Source organism: Bos grunniens, chromosome 13 (assembly GCF_055505025.1).
Source record: "Bos grunniens cultivar Pamir isolate PY7600 chromosome 13, Bosgru_T2T1.0, whole genome shotgun sequence".
NCBI classification, from domain to species: Eukaryota; Metazoa; Chordata; class Mammalia; order Artiodactyla; family Bovidae; genus Bos; species Bos grunniens.
The window spans coordinates 9203914-9227006 of record NC_141177.1 but is presented as its reverse complement, the minus strand read 5'-3'; the positions used below and the strand labels follow the sequence as shown (position 1 = coordinate 9227006).

At 44.9% G+C, this 23093-nt stretch overlaps 1 pseudogene; it reads right to left on the bottom strand.

The window, feature by feature from the left end:
- Window positions 1-1161: 1161 nt before the first annotated feature.
- On the bottom strand, window positions 1162-22881 carry LOC147360139 (autophagy-related protein 13-like; annotated as a pseudogene).
- Window positions 22882-23093: the final 212 nt, after the last annotated feature.

Genomic DNA, 23093 nt, shown 5'->3' with positions numbered 1-23093 from the left:
CATTTCATTGGAGGTAACTCTCAGGCAGCCTCAGTTTTGATACCTCCTCTTATAGGGAGTTCACTATCACGTGGGCAGCAGGTGCCAGGTGACAGCATTCATCATGAGAACAATCCTTTGTCGCATTCAACCAGTAAAAACCCCTCCCTTCCCTCTGACCCACCTTGTCCTTTCTGTCCTGACTCTAATTTCAGGAAACCAACTGACCCATTCTACTGTTTTTTCCTAAAACAGCCCTAACAGAGATTTGGAGATGGCAATCAAGGTAATTTCCCTCTTTCCCACAACGGTCTTTTAGGGGGACTTCCCCGGTGGTCCAGGGGTTAGGACTCCATGCTTCCATTGCAGGGGTCATAGTTTCAGCCCTTGGTTGGGGAACTAAGATCCCACATGCCATGTGGTGTGGCAAAAAAAAAAAAATTATCTTTTAGATTTTTGTGCAATATTGCTGAGTCCCCTCTATCAGCTTCAGAATATTAGTCCTCAAAGTCTGGGGAATCCCTCTTCCCCACTTCTGACAATTTATGCAGAGGCTGACAGGATGTCCCATGGGGCCCTCAGGATGCCCCATTACTGAGTAGGAGGAGAGAGGTTAGTGGAAAAAGGGAAGGCTTGTCAGTAGGATCAGAGGTCCCAATTCACCCTCTGAATTGCTTCCCCCATTTGGGCAAGAGTGAGGCAACCCACTCCAATGTTCTTGCCTGGAGAATCCCATGGACAGAGGAGCCTGGCAGGCTACAGTACATGGGGTCACAAAAAGAGTCAGACATGACTGACTTACTTAGTACACACAAGGAAATCAGATACTGTGGGAATATGAACGAATGAATAAAGATGACAGAGAGGAAGGGGTAGGAGTAGATGGTGAGCATGGGTCCATGGCTCAGGGAAGTATTTCCCAGGATGCATCACTCTTCTAGGGGATTATAAGGCCCCCTGGTTGCCAGGGATTATGGGACAACTTTTTAAGACTCCACTGGGTACCATTTACAGTGAGTATCAGGACACCTGACTGAACTTGGGAGCACGGGGATGAGTGAGCAAAGGGCAAGAACACCACCACTCAGTCCTCCTGCTGCCTCCGCCCTGTGTCCCTGGCACCCGCCTGGCAAGCTGGACAGCTGATGGCAAGAGCTACTTAGGCAGCCTGGCTGAATGGCATCAGCAAGTAGAGGACATCAGGCAAACAACAGGAGAGCGTGAGAACTGCTGGGATGAGAGTGCAGAGATAAGGAGGAAATAAGCGCAAGCAAATTCAAGATAGTGACCGCGGAGCGCAATGCAAATCTCCAGTGCGATCGCAGGAAGGTAATGGTTCAACCGTCTTGTCCTGTGACTGACCGCAAGATGGGAGGTGTGGGCGTGGGGGAGCAGCGGGAAGAACTCTCCAGGCCTGCAGAGCAGGAATGGCCACGGAAGGAGGACAGGAGGCCAGAGGGCGAGGTGGCGGCCAAGGGGCTTCCGTACCAGGTCCTCGGCCATGGACTGAGCCCCGATGTTGAGGGAGAGGCTGCTGAGCTGAGGCGGGTTCTGAAATTCACGATAGAAGGTCCCCAAGGAAGGATGTCGTCTTTAGAAAAAGCTGGTTTAAAGTCGATCATGACGAAGTCGTCCTAGGTATGGCCGCTGCTGCCCTCGCTGGAGCCATCAGAGTGCAGGCCGCCCTGGAGAGATGTAGTCTCTGGGGAATCTGGCGGATTCTCCATGGGATCCGCATCCTCCAGCTCCAGGTTCTTGGGAGCAAACATGGCAAACGGTATGTCCAAACTGGTCACGGTCACCTGGTTGATGGGCTTGTTGACAAAAGCCTCCACTTTCCAGACAAAGATCGTCTCCAAGACATCGTGGGGGGAGGCCCGTCCTTCGCTGCTGTTTGATACAGTTTTAGGGTCCTCACTGCTGGATGGTGTGGCGGTGCCATCCAGCAGAGGAGTGTCTGGCACAGCCACAGATCCAGGGTGCCCATGCCACGAGATGCTGTGGTCTCCCTGCCGAGATGGAAATATTACCTCCTATACTGCAGTCGTATACTTCCCTGGTGGCTCAGACGGTAAAGCATCTGCCTACAATGCACGAGACCTGGGTTCAATCCCCGGGTCGGGAAGATTTCCTGGAGAAGGAAATGGCAATCCACGCCAGTATTCTTGCTTGGAAAATCCCATGAACGGAGGAGCGTGGTAGGCTACAGTCCATGGGGTCGCAAAGAGTTGGACACGACTGAGGGACTTCACTCACTCTGGGTACCCATTTAAAGGACATCCCAGCTTGCCCAAATGGGGCCAGTTTAATAGTGTTTTCATGTTACTGCCTTGGGGATGATGTGAGCTTGAGCAACATTTATACAACAAAACCTAAATTCCCATTACAGATGAGACAATTGAGGCCTAGAGACTTCAAACAGCAGTTTTGTTTTGTTTTGTTTTGTTTTTTAAAAAGAAACAAGAGACCTTTAGAGAGCTGGTTCTGTCCTCACTACTTTGAAGTCTTGGGGAGACTTCTCAATGTCTCTGAGTTTCACTCTCTTTACGTAATAAATGAGGAGAATGCTTATACCTGTCAGTGTCTCCAACCACAGATCACCCAAAATGCTCCTGTGCTAGTTGAACGAATTGTACTCATTACACCCCCTGGGAAACCACATGACTTCTCTTTAGGAGGATTTTAGGAAGAACTGACAAGATGTGGGCTTGTGTTAGGTTATTTTGGGGAGGGTTTCAGGAAGCTGGCTTTGCTCTGGATGTTGGTGAGAAGTGGGACTATTCTCTGACTGGATATCTTAACTCTCAGAAAGGAAGACTAGATAGAGGTTAGAGCTCACTGGGTCTAAGTAGCTGTCATTTAAGATAGGAAGTAGCTGTCATTCAAGATAGGAAGGTGCTCAGTCATACTGGTGCTTTGTGTAATTTAGCTACTTTTGTCTGTGCTCAAACATGATTACTGAGTGGCTTATTTTGGTCTTAATCCATCTGGCACTTGTGGTAAAGAACCCATCTGCCAATGCAGGAGACATAAGAGATGTAGGTTCCATCCCTGGCTCGGGAAGATTCCCTGGAAGAGGGCATGGCCCCTCACTCCAGTATTCTTGCCTGGAGAATCCCCATGGACAGAGGAGTCTGGGGTCACAAAGAATTGGACATGACTGAAGCAACTTAGCACGCATCATGGACACAGAAAGACCTTATCTTATGTTGAAGTTTTGTGAAATGTTTATGTTCAACAGGAGAGCATAAGGCCCACTGGGGTGCCCGGTCAGGTCTTAAAACTCAGAGGTTGTTTTTCTCTATCTCTATCAATCTCATAAAATTGTGGTGAGGATTGAAAAGATATTATCTCTGTTAAATGCTTTGTATAGGTTTTGACAAGAGTAACCTTTTAATGAATGTCAAATCTGTTAATAGTAAGAGTAATAACATAAAAATCTGTTGCTTAGTTATTGTGAATAATTATTAATTTATGCTGCTGCTGCTGCTAAGTCACTTCTGTCATGTCCGACTCTGTGCAACCCCATAGACAGCAGCCCACCAGGCTCCCCCGTCCCTGGGATTCTCCAGGCAAGAACACTGGAGCGGGTTGCCGTTTCCTTCTCCAATGCATGAAAGTGAAAAGTGAAAGTGAAGTCGCTCAGTCGTCTCCAACTGTTCACGACCCCATGGACTGCAGCCTACCAGGCTCCTCCGTCCATGGGATTTGCCAGGCAAGAGTGCTGGATTGGGGTGCCATTGTCTTCTCCTAATTATTAATTTATAACTGTTAATAAAAAATGATTTGGTATTAAGGAGAAAAGATTGGCTTCGTAACTCACTATGTTGCTCTGTGATCTTGGGCCAGTCACTTCACCTCTCTGAATCACAGATTCTTTCTTTGTGAACGAGGATGCTGGTGTCTGTTTTAAGCAATCCCCAGGTTTGGGTACTTTAAAAAAATAATTTATTTATTTTAATTGGAGTCTAATTACTTTACAATATTGTGGTGATTTTTGAGAACCATGTTGATTACGCTGCTAAAGTTCCTTGAACACCAGGGACTAAAGCAAAGTGTCTAGAAGCACACAGAGTTTTAGTTTCCTCTGCTCCTGACTGCTCTTTAAATTCTCTGTCGACTGTCATAAAGAAAGGAAAAAATAGCATTGATTGTTGTAGTGTCATCTTCTGGAAGTTTATGGTCAGAAAGTTCCCCCAGTGTCAGAGTGGAGTCAGAGTCTCTCTTTCAAATAGATCTCTTTCTTCCTCAGAGGTAACCAAAAGCCCTCTTGCTTCAGTGAGTGATCTCACCCAGGTCCAGCCCTTTTCCCACCCTTACCTTTATCTGACCCTCTGATCAAAGGAGTCAAGTGTTAACTGTCACAATTACTCATTTTTTTAAATGGCGTCTTATCATGTTTTTTTTTTCATAGTAACTTTATATTTTTTTAATTTATTTAATCATTGCCTTAGATTTTATGGTTGGTTTCTGCTGTACAATAGCAGGGAGCCCAGCCTGGCACTCATTATTATTATTATTACAAAAGACTTTGACTTTACAGAGAAGGAATATATGTCTCTGGCTTCCATTGCTCTCAAGGCAACCCTGTGATATGAGCCGCAGGATCACGTATAACACGTGAAGACAAAAGAAATTTCTGGCCCCAGGTCACAAAGTTATGCAAAGGCAGAGCTGGGACTCAAAATGAAATCCTCTGATCCCAAAGCCACTGGTGGGGAGACCAGAGTTGGGGGGAAGTTGCAGGCAATCTTCCAAAGTCCCCCATGGTACACTCAGGTAGGCAAGCTCTCCTGCTGGTGAAACAAATGAGGGGCAGGGGGTGGTCATACTGCAGAGACATGTCCTGCTCCTCTTATTCTCCTCTCCCCAGAAAAGCAGAGCCTGTGCCCAAGATAGACACGCTCTTCCCCACGACTCACCATCTGCCTGGACCACTGCCAGCTAAAGAGCTGGTGTCTGTCCAGTAGAGATGCTGCCACAATGGTTGCAGAAACCTTACCTGTGTCACACCTTCTAAAGTAGGTGGGGTTGAGGTGTGGGGGTGAAGGGCATTGATGCCCAGGTGTGAAGAGTCCTGCAGGAGGCTGCAAAGGAGGACCTGAGTTCACACACAGCTGTGCGCTTACCTGCCCGTTGGTCTGCTCTTCTCTGTTCACTGATGATCCATCACATGCCATGCACTGCTCTAGGTGCTGGGATGCTCTGTCAGTGACAAAGTGAGCAAAATTTGCACCTGTGGAATCACAATCTGTTTTCACAAGACCCACAGGCGAGGTCGAGTTTCAGAAATGCTGGTACTGGGGCATTTGGCCCCAAGAGGCAGCAGCAGGGGTTCTGGCCATGTGGGGAGATTACACGTTGTACGAGCCTGACCTCAGCTCCTCCGCTTCCCCACTCCCCTTCTTGTCACCTGTATCCACTCCTCAGCTCAGGTTAGAGAAGCTCTGTCAACCCCCAGCTTCCCTCAGATGTCTTCCTGCAAGGCCACGAAGTTGAGCCAGCTCTGTCTCTTTGCAGCGCTTCTAGTCCTTGGGGACAACCTAGGGGGTGAAACCAGAAACCAGGCCCAGGGTAAGTCCATGCTCACCTTTCCTCTCTAGGCTGGGGGTGGGAGTGATGAGGGGAGTCCATGGAAGGGGCTGGGGAGCAGGGCTGACATGAGTGCAGCCAACCCTCTCTGGATTTCTTCTGGGACACTAACAAATGGACATGTTATTACATGTTCAGCTTTTAAACAAAAGTACCCCACCTCACCGAGCCAGATCAGAGACCCCACTTCTGAGACTCTCTTTTCCTGGTCACTATCTTTTTCCTAAACCTCAGTGTCGTATAATAACAAGATCCACCTTTATTTATTTGGATCCTGGTTAGTGCTTCAGCCTCCTGAAACTCTTGGGATTTACTGTTTTTCTGTAAGTCATGATATGAGTCAAGGATGGGATCCTAGACAATGTCTGGATGGGACTGGATCCCAGCAGACACCATCAAATGATTAGAGGGTTAGAACTACCAACCTCCATTGCCTATGGGCAGAGGTGAGGGTACTGAAATTGAGTTCAATCACCAATGGCCAATGATTCAATTAACTTGCCTAGCTCAGACCCTCAGTTAAAAATCCCAAAACATTGGATTCTGAGACCTTCAGGGGAGCTGAACACACAAAGGGATTGTGAGGTGGGGAGAGTCCTGAGAGACCTTGGAACCTCTGCACCCTTGGTTCCCCATTTGTCCTATTCTTCTCCATTTGGCTGTCCCGGGGTAAAAGGCTTTCTTGAGTTCTGTGAATGGTTCTAATAAATTGCTGAACATGGAAGGTGGGTCATGGACTCTATGAATTTATAGTGAGTTGGTCACCCTTATGAGAGACCCTGGAACTTGTGATCAATACCTGAAGTGTGGGCCACCTGCAGGGAGGGAGTCCTCACCCTGTGGCATCTGGGTCACCTCTGTGGATTTAGTGTCAGAAGGGAATTCCCCAAGCTGGTGTGGGGGAATCAGTCGCTGTTGGTAGAGACCCCCCATGTCTGGTGTCAGGGAAAAAACCCAGACTCACTCTTCTTTATCATTTGGGTCTGAGGTGAGATTCGGGGACAGGGGACTACTGTGTTAGGAACAGTGCACTCAGAAACCTTTACCAGTTCTCTGCATTTTCAGAATTCCTGGCAGAATCAGGTAGTTTATTAAATGGGCTATGACAGGATATTGTCTAGTTCTGATGCTACCACCTACATTCTATGTGTCCTGGGGCAAATTATCTGCAGTTTCCTCACCTGAATGGTGGGGAACAGATTACATGAGTTTTTTGAAAGGCATTGTATTCAGTCCCTAAGTTGTGTCTGACTCTTTGCAACCCTATGGACCATAGCCTGTCAAGCTCCTCTGTCCATGGGATTCCCAGGCAAGGAGTGGGCTGCCATTTCCTTGTCCATTGAAAGGATTGCCAGTCATGAATATAGAGTTTACACAGTCATGGTCCATGATGTCCATTTTCTGCCAAAATGTTTTAGTTTGAAAGACTAAACCGTACCACCTCCCCCAAAAGAAACAAGTGCCAAATAACAATCATTTCTCTGTTATGAAGTTAATCAGAGAGTTGAGTGACAGCTTAGTGTCTTCCTTCCAGAGGCAACTTGCAGGCAGAGCAAGAATGCAGTGCCGGGGCCCAGCCCAAGCAGGATCCAGGGATACCCTCAAAATGAATGGCGTCGGCGAGAGAGATGAAAGTAAAAGGAGAGAGAAAGAGGCTGATATTCCTTGGTTTACACAGAAAACCAATAAAGCCCCTGACACGGGATTTGCTCTGTTCACGGAGGCCTCAGGCGCCCTGTTGATGGGGCGAAGATGCAGAGTGCCTTCTGGAGAGGGTCTTAGAAGCCCGGGCAAAAAAGTGAACTCAGAGAGCCTCTGTGCTCCAGGGGATCAGCCTGAAAAGAGAGAGAGAGAGAGAGAGAGAGAGAGAGAGAGAGAGAGAGAGAGAGAGAATGACATGGGGAGACCAAGCATAGGTGGAACAAGATCTGCAGCTTTATTTCCAAAAGGAGCTTTTATACCCTGAGTTACACATTTCCAGAAATGAAAGATGCAGGGTCATACAGAGTCAGCTCAACATTCCATCAGATTTACCTTTATCAAAACCAGGACATTTTCTGCATACCTTTCCATTTACAAGGGTCTTATGTTATGTACATTATCTTCTGGCCCTGTGGTCTGCTAACATTTTATGACTCTTTCCTGATAAAGGCTGGTCAACCAGAAAACTTGTTTTTTCCCTTAAAGTGTTTTTTCTTTATTTTTCTAATCTGTGTCCCCCTCAGAAAACAAAGTTACATTCTTATGGAGCAAAGGTGCAGTGGGTTACAACAAAGAAAGAACTTATTAACTCAAGGGTCTTATGTTGCTAATGCCAAGGCTACTGCTTGTTTTTCTTACATTCCAATTATATTAACTAATGCAGTCCCAGGCACACATTGGGTAAGGGATAAGGAAACTTGGTAGCAAACTTTGGCTCAACAATGCAGTATTATTTTAATAAAACTTTTTTACCGCTCAAAGGTTATGGTTGGGATGTTGTGAACAATCATGTGTGTTAGTTGCAAGAATATGGATAAACCTGCCAAGCAGGCTAGAATGCTAACAGAGGGGTTAGAATGGAAATACTCCTTTCAAGCCCAGGAGACTTATTAATTAGAGCCCTAAGTTGATTTTCTTCAGAGAAAGGTGGTCGGGCATAGCCCCCTGTTAATGTCAGAAGAGTTGGTGAAAAGTACAATATAGTAAACAGTAGACAGACAGATTGGTTTCGGGGTAGATGCTTGAGCAGGTCCATGGAGTCCCTCAAGTCCTGATCTTCCTTGCCTGTCAGATCTCCTCCGCATGGCCTTGTCATGGGAGGGATCTCCCATGCTGGCTCCTGGCATCTCCCCCATTTTTATGTTTTAAGACAGCCAGATGTAATTCAGTCGCGAGCTTCTGAGTGCTCTGTCGAAGAGTTCTACCAATACAAGGAAGAACAATTATGAGAAGCAGAACCAGAGCAGCCAAAGCAGCATAGCTAAAAATAGTAGACAGAATTTTTTTCCTGAAATAAAGTGCGAAAATGTATGAAAAACATCATTTGCTGCTCCTGCGGCAATAAAATCCAATCAGGAATATTCCATGGTCTTTATCTGATTGTAAAGTTTTCCTAAGTCTAAACTAACGCTGGAGCTATTCCATACTCCCGAAATGTGGTTTTTAATTCTCTCCCAGTTATAATCTGTCTCGTTTACTTTCAGGGGTGTTACACAAATCACCGGAAATCGGCATGACAAGACAGTGCCAATTTCACTTTTAATTTCTGTAATTCCGTCCCAATATGCATTACCTTCTCCTCCAGGGCATCTACCTCCATTTCTAGTTTCCTATCTATAACTTCCTGTATTGCTAATGATAAAGAGACATTTTTAGACATAGTATCAACATATTGAGCAGTATGCACTTGTTGAGTCAATGATATTGCCGCCACAGTGACAGAGGTAATTGCAGTTATTAAAGGTGATATTCCCAAGATAAGTAAGTCCACAAACCATCGCGATCGCATCAAATCTTGTAATTGTTGCAACACAGCAAGACCATAGTTATCATTCCAATAAGTGGTTACAGTCACAGGCACCATAAGATAGGGTGGACATTGCAACACTACAAAGGAGCAAACGTTATGGGTGGATCTATTTGTTGCTCATCTGGGATTTCCTATGCCAGTTGTCTTGGGTACTGTTGGACTCTCCGTGTCAGCAGGGGAGGTAGAGGTAGAGGAGTCCCCTTCCTTTTTTGCGGTCGAAGTAATGAGGGAACCAGGTGCCTGGGGGACTGTGACATGACGAATCAGTCTGTCCGGGATCCAAATCGGAGAATCTGTGTCCTGAGGAAAAATATAAGCATACCCTCCTCCAGGAAACTTCTAGCGGAGGCCCCTTACCCCCATATGGAGGAGGAGGCATGGGGAGACAGGAGTGTCCCATTGGTCCTGGACTCTAGGACTCCAGGGATTGCAGTAACCTCAGGGGTCCGAACAGGAGAAGTGGAGTCCTGTGGAAACACATAAGCATACCCTCTCTCACAAGTTAGCAACACATCCGGCCCTTTTCACTCTCTGCTAAGGAGGTCTTTTCACTTGACCAGGGGCTGAGTCATAGCCCCTTCAGGAATCCAGTGTCTCATCATTGTAGTCTGCCCCTGTGTGTCTATGTTTAAATGATTAATTACAGTGGAGAGGAATACTTAAATTTTCTCCATTTTAATTTAGCTATCTGATTTTTTAAAGCCTGGTGCGCCCTTTCCACTCTGGTTTGACCTTGGGGATTATAAGGTATTCTTGTTGAATGTACTTTGGAAAATTGTTGACAAAGTCTCTTAAAAGCAGTGGAAGTATAAGCCGGGGCATTATCTGTTTTTATTTGTTCGGGGAGTCCTATTTGGGAAAAACATCGAAACAAGTGCTGAATTACATTTCTTATTGCTTCCCCTGATCTAGCAGAGGCTATAATAACCTGAGAAAAGGTATCCACGGTAACATGCACAAAGGACAGTTTTCCAAAGGCCGGGATATGAGTTACGTCCATTTGCCAGAGAGCATTAGGCCTAAGGCCTCAGGGATTTACTCCTAATGGTGGAGATGGATTAAATATTGGGCAATTTGGACATAACTTAACTATTTGTCTAGCTGTTTCCTTAGGGATATGAAATTCATACCTTAAACCAGCTGCATTTTGATGGTGAATTTTGTGAGAATTTTTGGTCTTGTCAATCTTTTTATGTAAGTTTAAAGCAATTACTTTAGTTAATGCATCTGCCAAAGCATTTCCTTCATGTAAAGGGCCAGGCAAGCCAGAATGGGGTCTAATATGTCCCACAAAATATTTTTTATCTCTGTGTTTAATCTCTTTCTGTAAATCAGATAACAAGGAGAAGATAGTAGTTTATTTTCTGCAATATTAGCAGTCTCTATATGAGGAAACAACCCTACAATATATCGGGAGTCAGTCAAAAGATTGAAGGTGTGGTCTCTTAAATGTTGAAAAACCCAAATAACTGCTCGTAACTCAGCCTTCTGGGCAGATGTCTCTTCAGTTACCTGAACATGGGATATTTTATCAATAATTGTGACTGCTTTACCATTAGAGGAATCATCTGTGAAAACTAAAATTGTCCCTTCCAAAGGTTGAATAGAAAATTTCTTTGGAAAAATTACTGGATGTGTTTTCAAAAAAAAAAAAAAAAAAAAGCAAAAGGGGGCTTGAGGACAAATGAAAGAAAATTTGACCCCAGAAATCTATCAGGGCAACTTGCCAATCATCACTATTTTGTAAAAGAAATTGCAGTTGATCTTTATTGAATGGAATCACTATATTTGTTACTTTTTTTCCAAAAAGTTTCACACTTTTTTTTTACCTTTTCTAATTAATTGTGTCACCAAGCTGGGATAAGATAAAACTATTTTTCTAGGGGTCACTGGTAGATGGAGCCATTTCAGTGGGCCTTTTTGCCACAAGTATCCTGTAGGTGTATGTTCTATGGTGAGAATAATTAAATCCCATCCTCTGGTAATATTAATCCCAATTAACTGATCATTTAAAGCCTCATCCACTTTAACAAGAGCCAACTCTGTCTCACTAGTCAACTTTTTCTTAGAACTGGGATTAGGATCGCTTTTTAAGCAATCAAACAGAGGCTGCAAATCTGCAGTAGTCAGTTTTAAATGTTCAGTTCAGTTCAGTTCAGTTGTTCAGTTGTGTCCGACTCTTTGCGATCCCATGAATCACAGCACACCAGGACTCCCTGTCCATCACCAACTCCCGGAGTTCACTCAGATTCACGTCCATAAGTTAGTGATGCCATCCAGCCATCTCATCCTCTGTCATCCCCTTCTCCTCCTGCCCCCAATCCTTCCCAGCATCAGAGTCTTTTCCAATGAGTCAACTCTTCACATGAGGTGGCCAAAGTACTGGAGTTTCAGCTTTAGCATCATTCCTTCCAAATAAATCTCAGGGCTGATCTCCTTCAGAATGGACTGGTTGGATCTTCTTGCAGTCCAAGTGGGCGTATCTAATTAATATCTCCTAATAATTTTTGGAAATCATTTAAAGTTAGTAAACCATCTCTCCGCAGCTGCAAAAGGGGATGACTCACAGTATGGATATTTAATACCCTCCCTAAATGAGAAAAGGAGGACTTACTTGTATCTTATTTGGAGCTATCTTTAAACCCCAGTTTTCCAAAGCCTCAATCAATTCAGACAAAATTTGTTGCAACAAGGCTCTGTCCTTATGAGCTGCCAAAATATCATCTATATAATGTATCAAATATAGATCTTTATATTTTCCTCTAACATTTTGTACAGCTTGGTCTACAAATTTCTGACACAAGATGGGGCTATTTTTTATTCACTGAGGCAAAACCTTCCATTGAAACCTTTTATAGGGCCGTTTAAAATTAGCTGAAGGTAGACGCAAGGCAAACCGTTCAGGCTAGAGGTTGAATCAGTCATAAATGTCTAAATATTTAATGCATCATGATTTGTGATGATGCCTTACATAGTAATGCACAGTACTTCAACAGGGCAATCATTCATGTTATCAAGAGAACTGAGATTAACCCCAGGACCAACACAGGTACACACTTCATCTTGACTCACCTGGACCACTGCAGCAGCCTGCCCAGGGTCCTCTGTCTCTGCCCTTTGCTCCCTAGAGGTCACTCTCCACACTGCAGCCACAGGGACCCTGTTAAAACTGAAGTCCTATCCCATTGTTGGGCTTCCCTAATGATCTCAGAGGGTAAAGAATCTGCCTGCAACTAGGGAGACCCAGGTCCAATCCCTGGATTGGGAAGATCTCTTGGAGAAGGGAATGGCAATCCACTCCAGTATTCTTGCCTGGAGAATTCCATGGACAGGAACCTGGTGAGCTACAGTCCATGGGGCCTCAGAGAGTCAGACACGACTGAGTAACACTTTCATCCCATTGTTCCCATGACCAATCCCTCATGATTTCCCAGCTCTCTCAGAGTCAAATTCTGATTCTTAAGAAGTCCTACAAGGTTTCTCACGACCTGCCCCCGTGGCCTCTCTGCCTCATCCCCTTTCCACTCCGCACCCCGCCCCCCCCCCCCCCCGCTCCCCCCACCACTCAGCTCCTGCCACCCTGGTCCTGGCTGCTGCACAAACACACCAGGCTCGTTTTTGTCAGCCTCTGCTCAAGGCCTCCTGATTCCAGAGTGTTTCTTTAACTTCTACAGCCTCCTGTATCCCCATCACTCTCTTTCTACAAAACACTCATCACCACCTGGCATGAGATTTTCCGGCCTTAATTGTCTATTACCCTCTTAGAAAGCATATTATCTTACTAGTTTTCTTTTCTGCTGCTTTCCTACACCAAGAAATATAAGTTTTAGGGGGGAAAACATAAGTATTTGTGAATATTTGTCAAGGGGATGAATTTCCCATTTCATCCTCATGCCAAGTTCATAATCATTGAAGAGACTGGATATAATAAAACTCCTGTTAGTCTATTTGATGATGAGGCTTATTTATATAATTATGAGTCTCTTCTAACATCCTATATCATGATAGGAAGATAAAAATAATAGTCTGACTGGGAGGAAAGAATATGAGCCTTGAGTTTTGACTAATATAGTGCCAGCCTGGAAAAAGCTGTCTAGGCCCCATGAGCAAGTCACAGAAGTCCTTCATTTCCGACTCTGCCTGCAGTTGCCTCTGGAGGAAAGAAGCTCATCTGTCACTCAGCTTTCTGATTGATTTCATAACAGAGAAATGATTATTATTTCACACACAAATTTCTATTTGAATAGGTAGTGAGGAAACGTAGGTAGACAAGTCTTCTGGACTAAAACACTTTGATGGAAAATGGACATCATTGACCATGACTGTGTAAACTCTTCATACTCATGACTGGTAAGTCTTTCAAAAAGCTCACGTAGCCTGGTCCCCCTATTCAGGTGAGGAAATTGCAGATGACTTGCCCGAGGACACAGAGCATGTGAGTGGCAGGATTGGGTCAGGACAAGACACTCTCCTGGCACAACCCATTGTATAAACTACCTGAATATGCCAGGGATTCTGAAAATGCAGAGAAGTGGTAAGGGGTTCTGAGTGCACTGTCCCTAATACAATAGTCTCCTCTCCAAACCCCAACAGGGACACAAAGAATAAAGAGGAGTGAGTCTAGGTTGTTTCCCTGACTCGAAACATGTGGGGGTCTCTGCAAATAACAACCAGTTCCCCAACACGCCACTGTCTCAGGGAGATGAAATGACGTGCCCAAGAGCACACAGCAGCATAGTGAATTACTTAAGCCCATCTCCTTTCATTAACACCAAGGCATTATCCTATTACACTGTTACAAATGAATAATTTGAGTAAAAATTAAATTTGTTATATATTGCTATCAGATCTGACATTGGTAAAAGTTACTCTGGCAATACCTGTGCAAATAATTTTAAAAGTAACTTTTTCTTCTGATCACAACATGATGAGATTGATAGACAAAGCAAAAAGCAACCTCTGAGTTCCAAGACCTGCCCTGGCACCACAGTGGGCCTAATATTCTTCTGCTCAATATTAACATTAAACAGAACCTCAATATCAGACAAGGTCATTCTGTGTCCATGAAATATCAGGACAAAAATAAGACATTTGGTAATCATGTTTGAACACAGACAAAACAAGCTAAATTACAGGAACAACCAAAATGACCAGACATCCCCCTATCTTCAGTGACTGCTACTTCTGGGAAGGAAATGGCCACCCCGGTCCAGTATTCTTGCCTGAAAAATCCCATGGACAGAGGAGCCTGGTGGGCTACAGTCCATGGGGTTGCAAAGAGTCAGATGTGCCTGAGTGACTGAGTTGAGCAGAGCAGACTTCAACTAGAAACCAGATTGTGTGTAGTGATATCTGGCTAAAAACACTAACAAATACAACCATTATCCTTATTTTATAATAAAGAAAGGAAAGCTCAGAGATGTCGAGAAATTTGCCCAAGTCTACAAGGAAGTAGTGAGTAACAGCACCAGCACAAGCACCATCTGTGTTCTTGTTTCATTACTGTTCTTTCCGTGGTCCCCATGCCTCACTTTCCTCATCTGCAGTAACACAGATAACTCTCTGTTCTCCAAAAGTGTCTCCAACCTACATCCTCCCAGAGGCAGGAGCAAGAAAACATCATCAAAGTCCCTCTACTTGGGAGACCGGGGGCCTGCAGTGCGAGCAAATGAATACAGCAGCTGAGAGCCGTCTCCATGCCTCCATTTCCTCCCTTGAAGGATTCTTAGGATGATAAATAGAATAATACAGGCAAAATGCTAACACAGAGCCTGTGACACAAAAAAGGTAGTTGCCCTTTCTTTAACTGAAATAAGAAGCCCCCTCCCCACATGTGACCTCAGGGAATCCGATTCCTTAGAAAAGTGGACAACTGAGTCTGATATTCATTCTCCTTCTTAGAGTCCAGGAGAACAACCTGCCCCTAAATTGGACTGAACTTAGAAGTAAGGAATAAAAGCCTACATACTGAGGTGTCTGTGTCTCAGGTTTTTGTGTAGCTTAGAGTGGCTGTGAAAAGGTAGATGATGCTGTAATGGGTTTGCTTCCTATACCTGGTAGGGCACACTCTGTAGATGGAGAAAAGGGAGGTAGCCACTGCTAAGCAGAGCAGAGAGGACCACCATTTCCATGGACCTTACTGGTTAAGGTTTGTAGTTGCAAACAACAGACTCCACTCCAGTCAGTTTAATTTTGAATATGCATTTATTGAAATATAAGCCACAGAAAAGAAAATTGTAACATCATTGTGCAGTCAAGGAGCTTCTTTATCCCAAACCCTTCTCTCGTGATTGATGCTGAGAACTGGAGGCTGGAAATTCCACCGTGACCACCCACAAGAAGGGCAGTGATGGTGGGGAGGGCGATGACAGTGAGGATGCTGTGAGGATGCGGGTGAAAACAAAAGTCCTGTCATCAAATGGCAGGCTCTGTAGTCACTGTGGGCATGAGGAATGTTCTCCATCCAGCACTCCTTCCTTCCTCAAAGAATTATGAACTGTCTCCTTTGCCGGGGTCCAGCCCCGGCTGACCCAGGGTATTCGAAGGGGAGACGGCGTCGGCGACCTATTCAAATGGTAATTAGAGATATAAAGAGTAATAGAATGAGGATAGCTCAGTAGGAAAATTCAGTGGAGAAAAGAGGCTGAGTAGCTTGGTTTACGCGGAAAATCAATATAACCCGTGACACCAGGTTAGCTCTGACCACGGAGGCCGCAGGCGCCCTCTCGAATAGCGGAAGGTGCCCCACCTTAGACACCTTCTTGAGTGGGTCTTAGAAGCCCAGGCAAATAAATGGTCGCAGAGGATATCCATGCTCCAGATGGAGACTTCAGCCGGAAGTTAAAGGAAAGAATGACATGGGGAGACCAAGCGTTGATGAGCAAGGCCCGTAACTTTATTTTCAACAGGGGTTTTTATACCCTAAGTTACATATAGAGGATAATAGGGGATGCAAAGTCAGCAGTCTTTGATTCTTATCAAAAACCAGGGTTTCTTTCCTGCAAATTTATCGTATACAAATGGTTTAGGTGATTTACATCATCTTCTGGCCAGAAGGCCTATTAACATTTTATGACTCTTGACAAGGACTTATCAACAAAGACTTATTTTCTCTAAGAGTAGTTATTTTAAGGTTTGGCGCCGTCTTCCGAAGATAAAATTGCATTCCTATAGGGCGGATGTGTAATGGGTTTACAACAAAGGAAAGAATTTATTACCTTAAGGGTCTAAAGTTACTAACACCAAGGCCACTACTTATTTTCTCTACATACCAACTATTAATTAATACATATTCAAGGATACAATTCAGGGGATGTGAAAACTTGGCAACAATCATTGGCTCATCAATGAAATCCTTTACTAGTTTATTCTGACAGTTTCTAACTCTCTGAGAGGTTCTAAGCTATTTGACTATCTTAAGCTTCCTGTGCCTCTCGAGGCTGGGAGACTGTAAACAATCGTATGCATAGCTGTAGGAGTCCGGGTAAACTTGTCAGGCGAGTTAGAGAGCCATCTGAGGGGTTTGGATTTAAACACTCCTAATTGCCCAGGAACTTTATTAATTGGAGCTGTAAGTTAACTCTTTGACAGAGAGAGCGAGATGGTGGTGGGGGACAGCCCCCAGTAAAGTCAGAGGTGAGAGCACAAAGCAATAAAGTAGGCAGACTCTGGTTTTTTGGGAGAAGATACTCGAGAATATCCGGGGAGACTCCCGAGGCTCGATCCCGCCTTTGTGTATGCCGAGCCTCCTTCCTCATGACCTTTGTCACGAGCAGAATGTCTCTCGCCAGCTCCCGGCACTCCTTGGTGTCAGGAACTGCGCTAAGTGCTCAGGATAAAGGCAAGGCTGGCTTTCGTGGCGCTGAGAGACAGCTGGATGAGACAGAATTAAGACATGTAGACCCATGGAGGAAAGGAAATAGACAAGTTCTGCTGAGGAGGGTAGGGGAGAGAAGAACTGAGAGGAGACTGTTTCAGAAGCAGCCACAGCCCAGTCCTGCAGGGATCCTCCTCGGACTTCAGAGTTTCAGGGACCACTCTTCGCACATCCTCTTGCTGAGTTCCAGCTCCAGACGTGGACACCGGTCATCTCGACAGATCCAAGATTTTCCGAAAAATGTGGAACCGTAGTCCCCATGATCTGAATGGCCAACGAGAAGGAAATGAGTTTTTCAAGACTTGGGTGGGGGTGGGGGGCTGCCAGGAGCACTGCAGACCTGCCCTGGAGGGTGGCTGAATCAGTGTTGCCATCTGAGAAAGGGGAGCATATGATCAGGCTCAGATCATCATAAAGAGGCATCTAGGGCTGACCTTCTGCCAAGGTCACCCATGAAGGACACGCTCAGGGTTACAGGTTTCACAGAACACTGCAGCGTCTTCTCCTGGGAGGCAACAAGGAGGAAAGAAACTGTGCAGGTGTGAATGGTGTGTGGTTTCCTGAGCTCCACCTCTTTCCCCAGCCTTCCCCTCCCACCCTGACCTGACCCCTGTCTTACCACCAGGACCTGGTATTGATATATATATATATCAGATCAGTCGCTCAGTTGTCCGACTCTTTGCGACCCCATGAACCGCAGCACGCCAGGCCTCCCTGTCCATCACCAACCCCCGGAGTTCACTCAGACTCATGTCCATCGAGTCAGTGATGCCATCCAGCCATCTCATCCTCTGTCGTCCCCTTCTCCTCCTGCCCCCAACCCCTCCCAGCATCAGAGTCTTTTCCAATGAGTCAACTCTTCACATGAGGTGGCCAAAGTACTGGAGTTTCAGCTTTAGCATCATTCCCTCCAAAGACATCCCAGGGCTGATCCTCTTCAGAATGGACTGGTTGGATCTCCTTGCAGTCCAAAGGACTCTCAAGAGTCTTCTCCAACACCACAGTTCAAAAGCATCAATTCTTCAGCGCTCAGCCTTCTTCACAGTCCAACTCTCACATCCATACATGACCACAGGAAAAACCATAGCCTTGACTAGACGAACCTTTGTTGGCAAAGTAATGTCTCTGCTTTTGGATATGCTATCTAGGTTGGTCATAACTTGCCTTCCAAGGAGTAAGCGTCTTTTAATTTCATGGCTGCAGTCACCATCTGTAGTGATTTTGGAGCCCAGAAAAATAAAGTCTGACACTGTTTCCACTGTTTCCCCATCTATTTCCCATGAAGTGGTGGGACCGGATGCCATGATCTTCGTTTTCTGAATGCTGAGCTTTAAGCCAACTTTTTCACTCTCCACTTTCACTTTCATCAAGAGGCTTTTAAGTTCCTCTTCAATTTCTGCCATAAGGGTGGTGTCATCTGCATATCTGAAGTTATTGATATTTCTCCTGGCAATCCTGATTCCAGTTTGTGTTTCTTCCAGTCCAGCGTTTCTCATGATGTACTCTGCATATAAGTTAAATAAACAGGGTGACAATATACAGCCTTGATGAACTCCTTTTCCTATTTGGAACCAGTCTGTTGTTCCATGTCCAGTTTTAACTGTTGCTTCCTGACCTGCATACAGATTTCTCAAGAGGCAGATCAGGTGGTCTGCCTCTTGAGAAATTTGTATGCTCAAATATATATATTTGATATAATTAAAAGATATATATTTGATCCCTCAGTGACTCCTCCTTTCACTGAGAGTCAAATTCTGATCTTAATAAGTCCCACAAGTTTCCTCATGACCTGCTGCCATGGCCTCTCAGCCTCATTGCCTTCCATTCCCCTCCCCTCTGCCCACCCAGCTCCATCCACCCTGGTCCTGGCTGCTGTTCCAACACACACCAGGCACATTACTTCTACAGCCTCTGCTCAAAGCCTCCTATCACAGAAGATTTCCCTGACCCTGGAGAGAAAAAGCACAGCATCCTTTCTCCATGTCCCTCTCTACCTTTAAGAAACTTATGACCTACTATAGGATTTTCCCCCTCTGCTATTGTTTGTCTGTTAGGTCCATACCTAACAGAAGCAGAAGATATTAAGAAGAGATGGCAAGAATACACAGAAGAACTGTACAAAAAAGATCTTCACGACCCAGATAATCATGATGGTGTGATCACTGACCTAGAGCCAGACATCGTGGAATGTGAAGTCAAGTGGGCCTTAGAAAGCATCACTATGAACAAAGCTAGTGGAGGTGATGGAATTCCAGTTGAGCTATTCCAAATCCTGAAAGATGATGCTGTGAAAGTGCTGCACTCAATATGCCAGCAAATTTGGAAAACTCAGCAGTGGCCACAGGACTAGAAAAGGTCAGTTTTCATTCCAATCCCAAAGAAAGGCAACGCCAGAGAATGCTCAATCTACCACACAATTGCACTCATCTCACACGCTAGTAAAGTAATGCTCAAAATTCTCCAAGCCAGGCTTCAGCAACATGTGAACCATGAACTTCCTGATGTTCAAGCTGGTTTTAGAAAAGGCAGAGGAACCAGAGATCAAATTGCCAACATCCGCTGGATCATGGAAAAAGCAAGAGAGTTCCAGAAAAACATCGATTTCTGCTTTATTGACTATGCCAAAGCCTTTGACTGTGTGGATCACAATAAACTGTGGGAAATTCTGAAAGGGATGGGAATACCAGACCACCTGACCTGCCTCTTGAGAAATCTGTATGCAGGTCAGGAAGCAACAGTTAAAACTGGACATGGAACAACAGACTGGTTCCAAATAGGAAAAGGAGTTCATCAAGGCTGTATATTGTTACCCTGTTTATTTAACTTATATGCAGAGTACATCATGAGAAACGCTGGACTGGAAGAAACACAAACTGGAATCAAGATTGCCAGGAGAAATATCAATAACCTCAGATATGCAGATGACACCACCCTTATGGCAGAAATTGAAGAGGAACTTAAAAGCCTCTTGATGAAAGTGAAAGTGGAGAGTGAAAAAGTTGGCTTAAAGCTCAGCATTCAGAAAACGAAGATCATGGCATCCGGTCCCACCACTTCATGGGAAATAGATGGGGAAACAGTGGAAACAGTGTCAGACTTTATTTTTCTGGGCTCCAAAATCACTACAGATGGTGACTGCAGCCATGAAATTAAAAGACGCTTACTCCTTGGAAGGCAAGTTATGACCAACCTAGATAGCATATCCAAAAGCAGAGACATTACTTTGCCAACAAAGGTTCGTCTAGTCAAGGCTATGGTTTTTCCTGTGGTCATGTATGGATGTGAGAGTTGGACTGTGAAGAAGGCTGAGCGCTGAAGAATTGATGCTTTTGAACTGTGGTGTTGGAGAAGACTCTTGAGAGTCCTTTGGACTGCAAGGAGATCCAACCAGTCCATTCTGAAGAGGATCAGCCCTGGGATGTCTTTGGAGGGAATGATGCTAAAGCTGAAACTCCAGTACTTTGGCCACCTCATGTGAAGAGTTGACTCATTGGAAAAGACTCTGATGCTGGGAGGGGTTGGGGGCAGGAGGAGAAGGGGACGACAGAGGATGAGATGGCTGGATGGCATCACTGACTTGATGGACATGAGTCTGGGTGAACTCTGGGAGTTGGTGATGGACAGGGAGGCCTGGCGTGCTGCGGTTCATGGGGTTGCAAAGAGTCGGACACGACTGAGTGACTTATCTGATCTGATCTGATTGTTTTTCTCCCTCCTAGAAGGCAAGTTATTTTGCCATATATTTTTCACAGCTGTTTCCCCAAACCAAGAACAATGCTTTGTAGGGACTTAATTCCCATTTTCATTTTCTTAACAAGTACACAGTCTTTAATAGAATGGATATGATCGAATTCTTTTTAGTAAAATATCTACCTGATGATCGGACATATTTACATAATCATATCTAATATTCAGTCTACTGAGATGATAATAAAATAATGTGATCCATGTGATCACTATATTATTATTAACCCCAAAACCTCTCTGAATCCAAATATTTATAGATTTTTATGGGGGGGGTTCGATAATTAGCCATACTGACTGAATTATCAGCCATGGCTGATTGATCTCAATCTCAGAGCCATCCACTATCCCAAGAGGTGCTGGCAAGAAAGTGGTGAAAGTTCAAGCATCTAAGTGAGTGTTTGAGGTTTTTGGGAGACCAGTCCGTACCTGAAAGCTTCCTGGTTGCCTTTCTTGAGTGCTCTCATGACCTATGAAAAAAGATAAATTCCAAGAAGTTTAGTAGGCCTGGGCCATGAACCAAGACAAAGATCAAATATAGATAATAAAAGAATAGTCAAGAGGGGACCTGAAAACTATATGAATCTGCCTTGGTCCCGCGAGCCAACCACACAAGGGCTGTGTTTCTTGCTTACCCTGCAGTTACTCTGCTCTTTTGATCCCAGGTCTTTCTGGCTTATTTTAATAATGGAGGAATATCAATATATGACACCTAAATATTTTTTCTTGCCCAAGGAAGGTACATAGACATTTTTTTTTCATGAACACATCTTACTAGAAAATGGAAAAAATTGGCCATGAAATGTGATTAAACTCTTATATTAATGACAGGTAATCTTTTCAAAGAACCCATGGAACATGTACCCCCATATTCAGATGAGGAAACTGCAGATGATTTGCCCCAGGACACAAGCACGTGGGTAGTGGGGTCAGGATTAGGTACTGTCTAGTCACAACCCATTTGATACAGTACCTGATTCTGCCAGAAATGCTGAAAATACAGTTTACCTGTAGAGTTTCTGGATCCAGTGTCCTACTTTCATTACTTCCGTGTCCTTAAGCCTCATCTAACCCCTCATATCACAGGTGAGGATGAATCTGAGTTTACCCTGATGCCAAATACATGATGTCTCTACCAACACTTAACAGCCACAGTCAATGTACTTCTGGTAGTGTATTGGTGGGCTTAGCGCAGATTCTGTAGGTTGAGGGCTCAAGACTGTCCTCAGTTCAGATGCAAGCCATGTGATCTCGAATAACTCATACTTGCAACCAACTGGCCAAAAATCAGAGGTTCCATGACTCCACCTCCATGTTCAATAACTCTATAGACCCAGCGACTGAACTCAGGAAACACCTCGCTTACTGTACCCATGTTATCATAAAAGATAAAGCTTGGGGACAGTGAAATGGAGGGAATGGGTAAGGCAAAGGTGGAGTGGAGATGTGCGGAGCCTCCATACCCCAGTGGGCTCAGCACCCTCACATCACCTCCTTGTGTTCATCACTCTGAAAGCTCTCTAAACACCAATGTCCATGGATTTTTATTTAGGTTTCAATACAAAGGCATACTGATTGAATCAGTGGTCATTGGTGATTGAGCTCAATCTCCATTCCCACCCCTCTCCCCAGAGTTGCTGACATGGATGGTATTGAAAATTTTAACCTTTAACTGCCTGTTTGTCTTCTTCTGGAGACACAGGCAATTCTGATGATATCTTGGATGGACATTCATTATCTAAGAAAGACAGTGAATTCCCAGAGGTTCAGGAGGCCTGGGTCAAGAATACGGCCAAGGATGAAATAAGGATGCTTTTATTACACTACAGTGAGGATCAGAGACACTGACCAGGAATAGAGGCTCAAGGATGTGGTCTCTGACTCGGTATTTTAGGTGGGATATATATATTTTTTAATTCTAATTTTCCTTTTTTTTTTTTCCCATGTTGAGAGTGGTGAAATGTTCCTGCAGTTAAAACTAGCCAATTTCCAGGGAGAAATACAAAGGGGGCTGGCAGCACCCACCCTACCACTGCTCCCCAGCCCCTTCTGTGGACTCCCGTCATTTCCCTCCAGTGTGTAGAGGAGAGGTGAGGCTGGACCTACCTGTGTGCACGGGGTGCTCTCCACCAGGATAACCAGGAGGGAGAAGGGCTTCGAAGAGGCAGAGCTGGTTCATCTTTGTGGCCTTGCAGGAGGGCTCCTGAGGATGCTGGGGATGGATTGAGCTTTTAATATCCTGGCTGAGGGGTAGGATCAGGCCACGAGGAGGGGAGTGGGCAAAGGGAGGAGCTGGGTCAGTCCTGTTTATTGTGTGATCTCCCTACCTAACCACGTCTCCTGCTTCTCTCTGAAGGGGCCAAATGTCAAAAACCAGCAGTTCTCAGACCT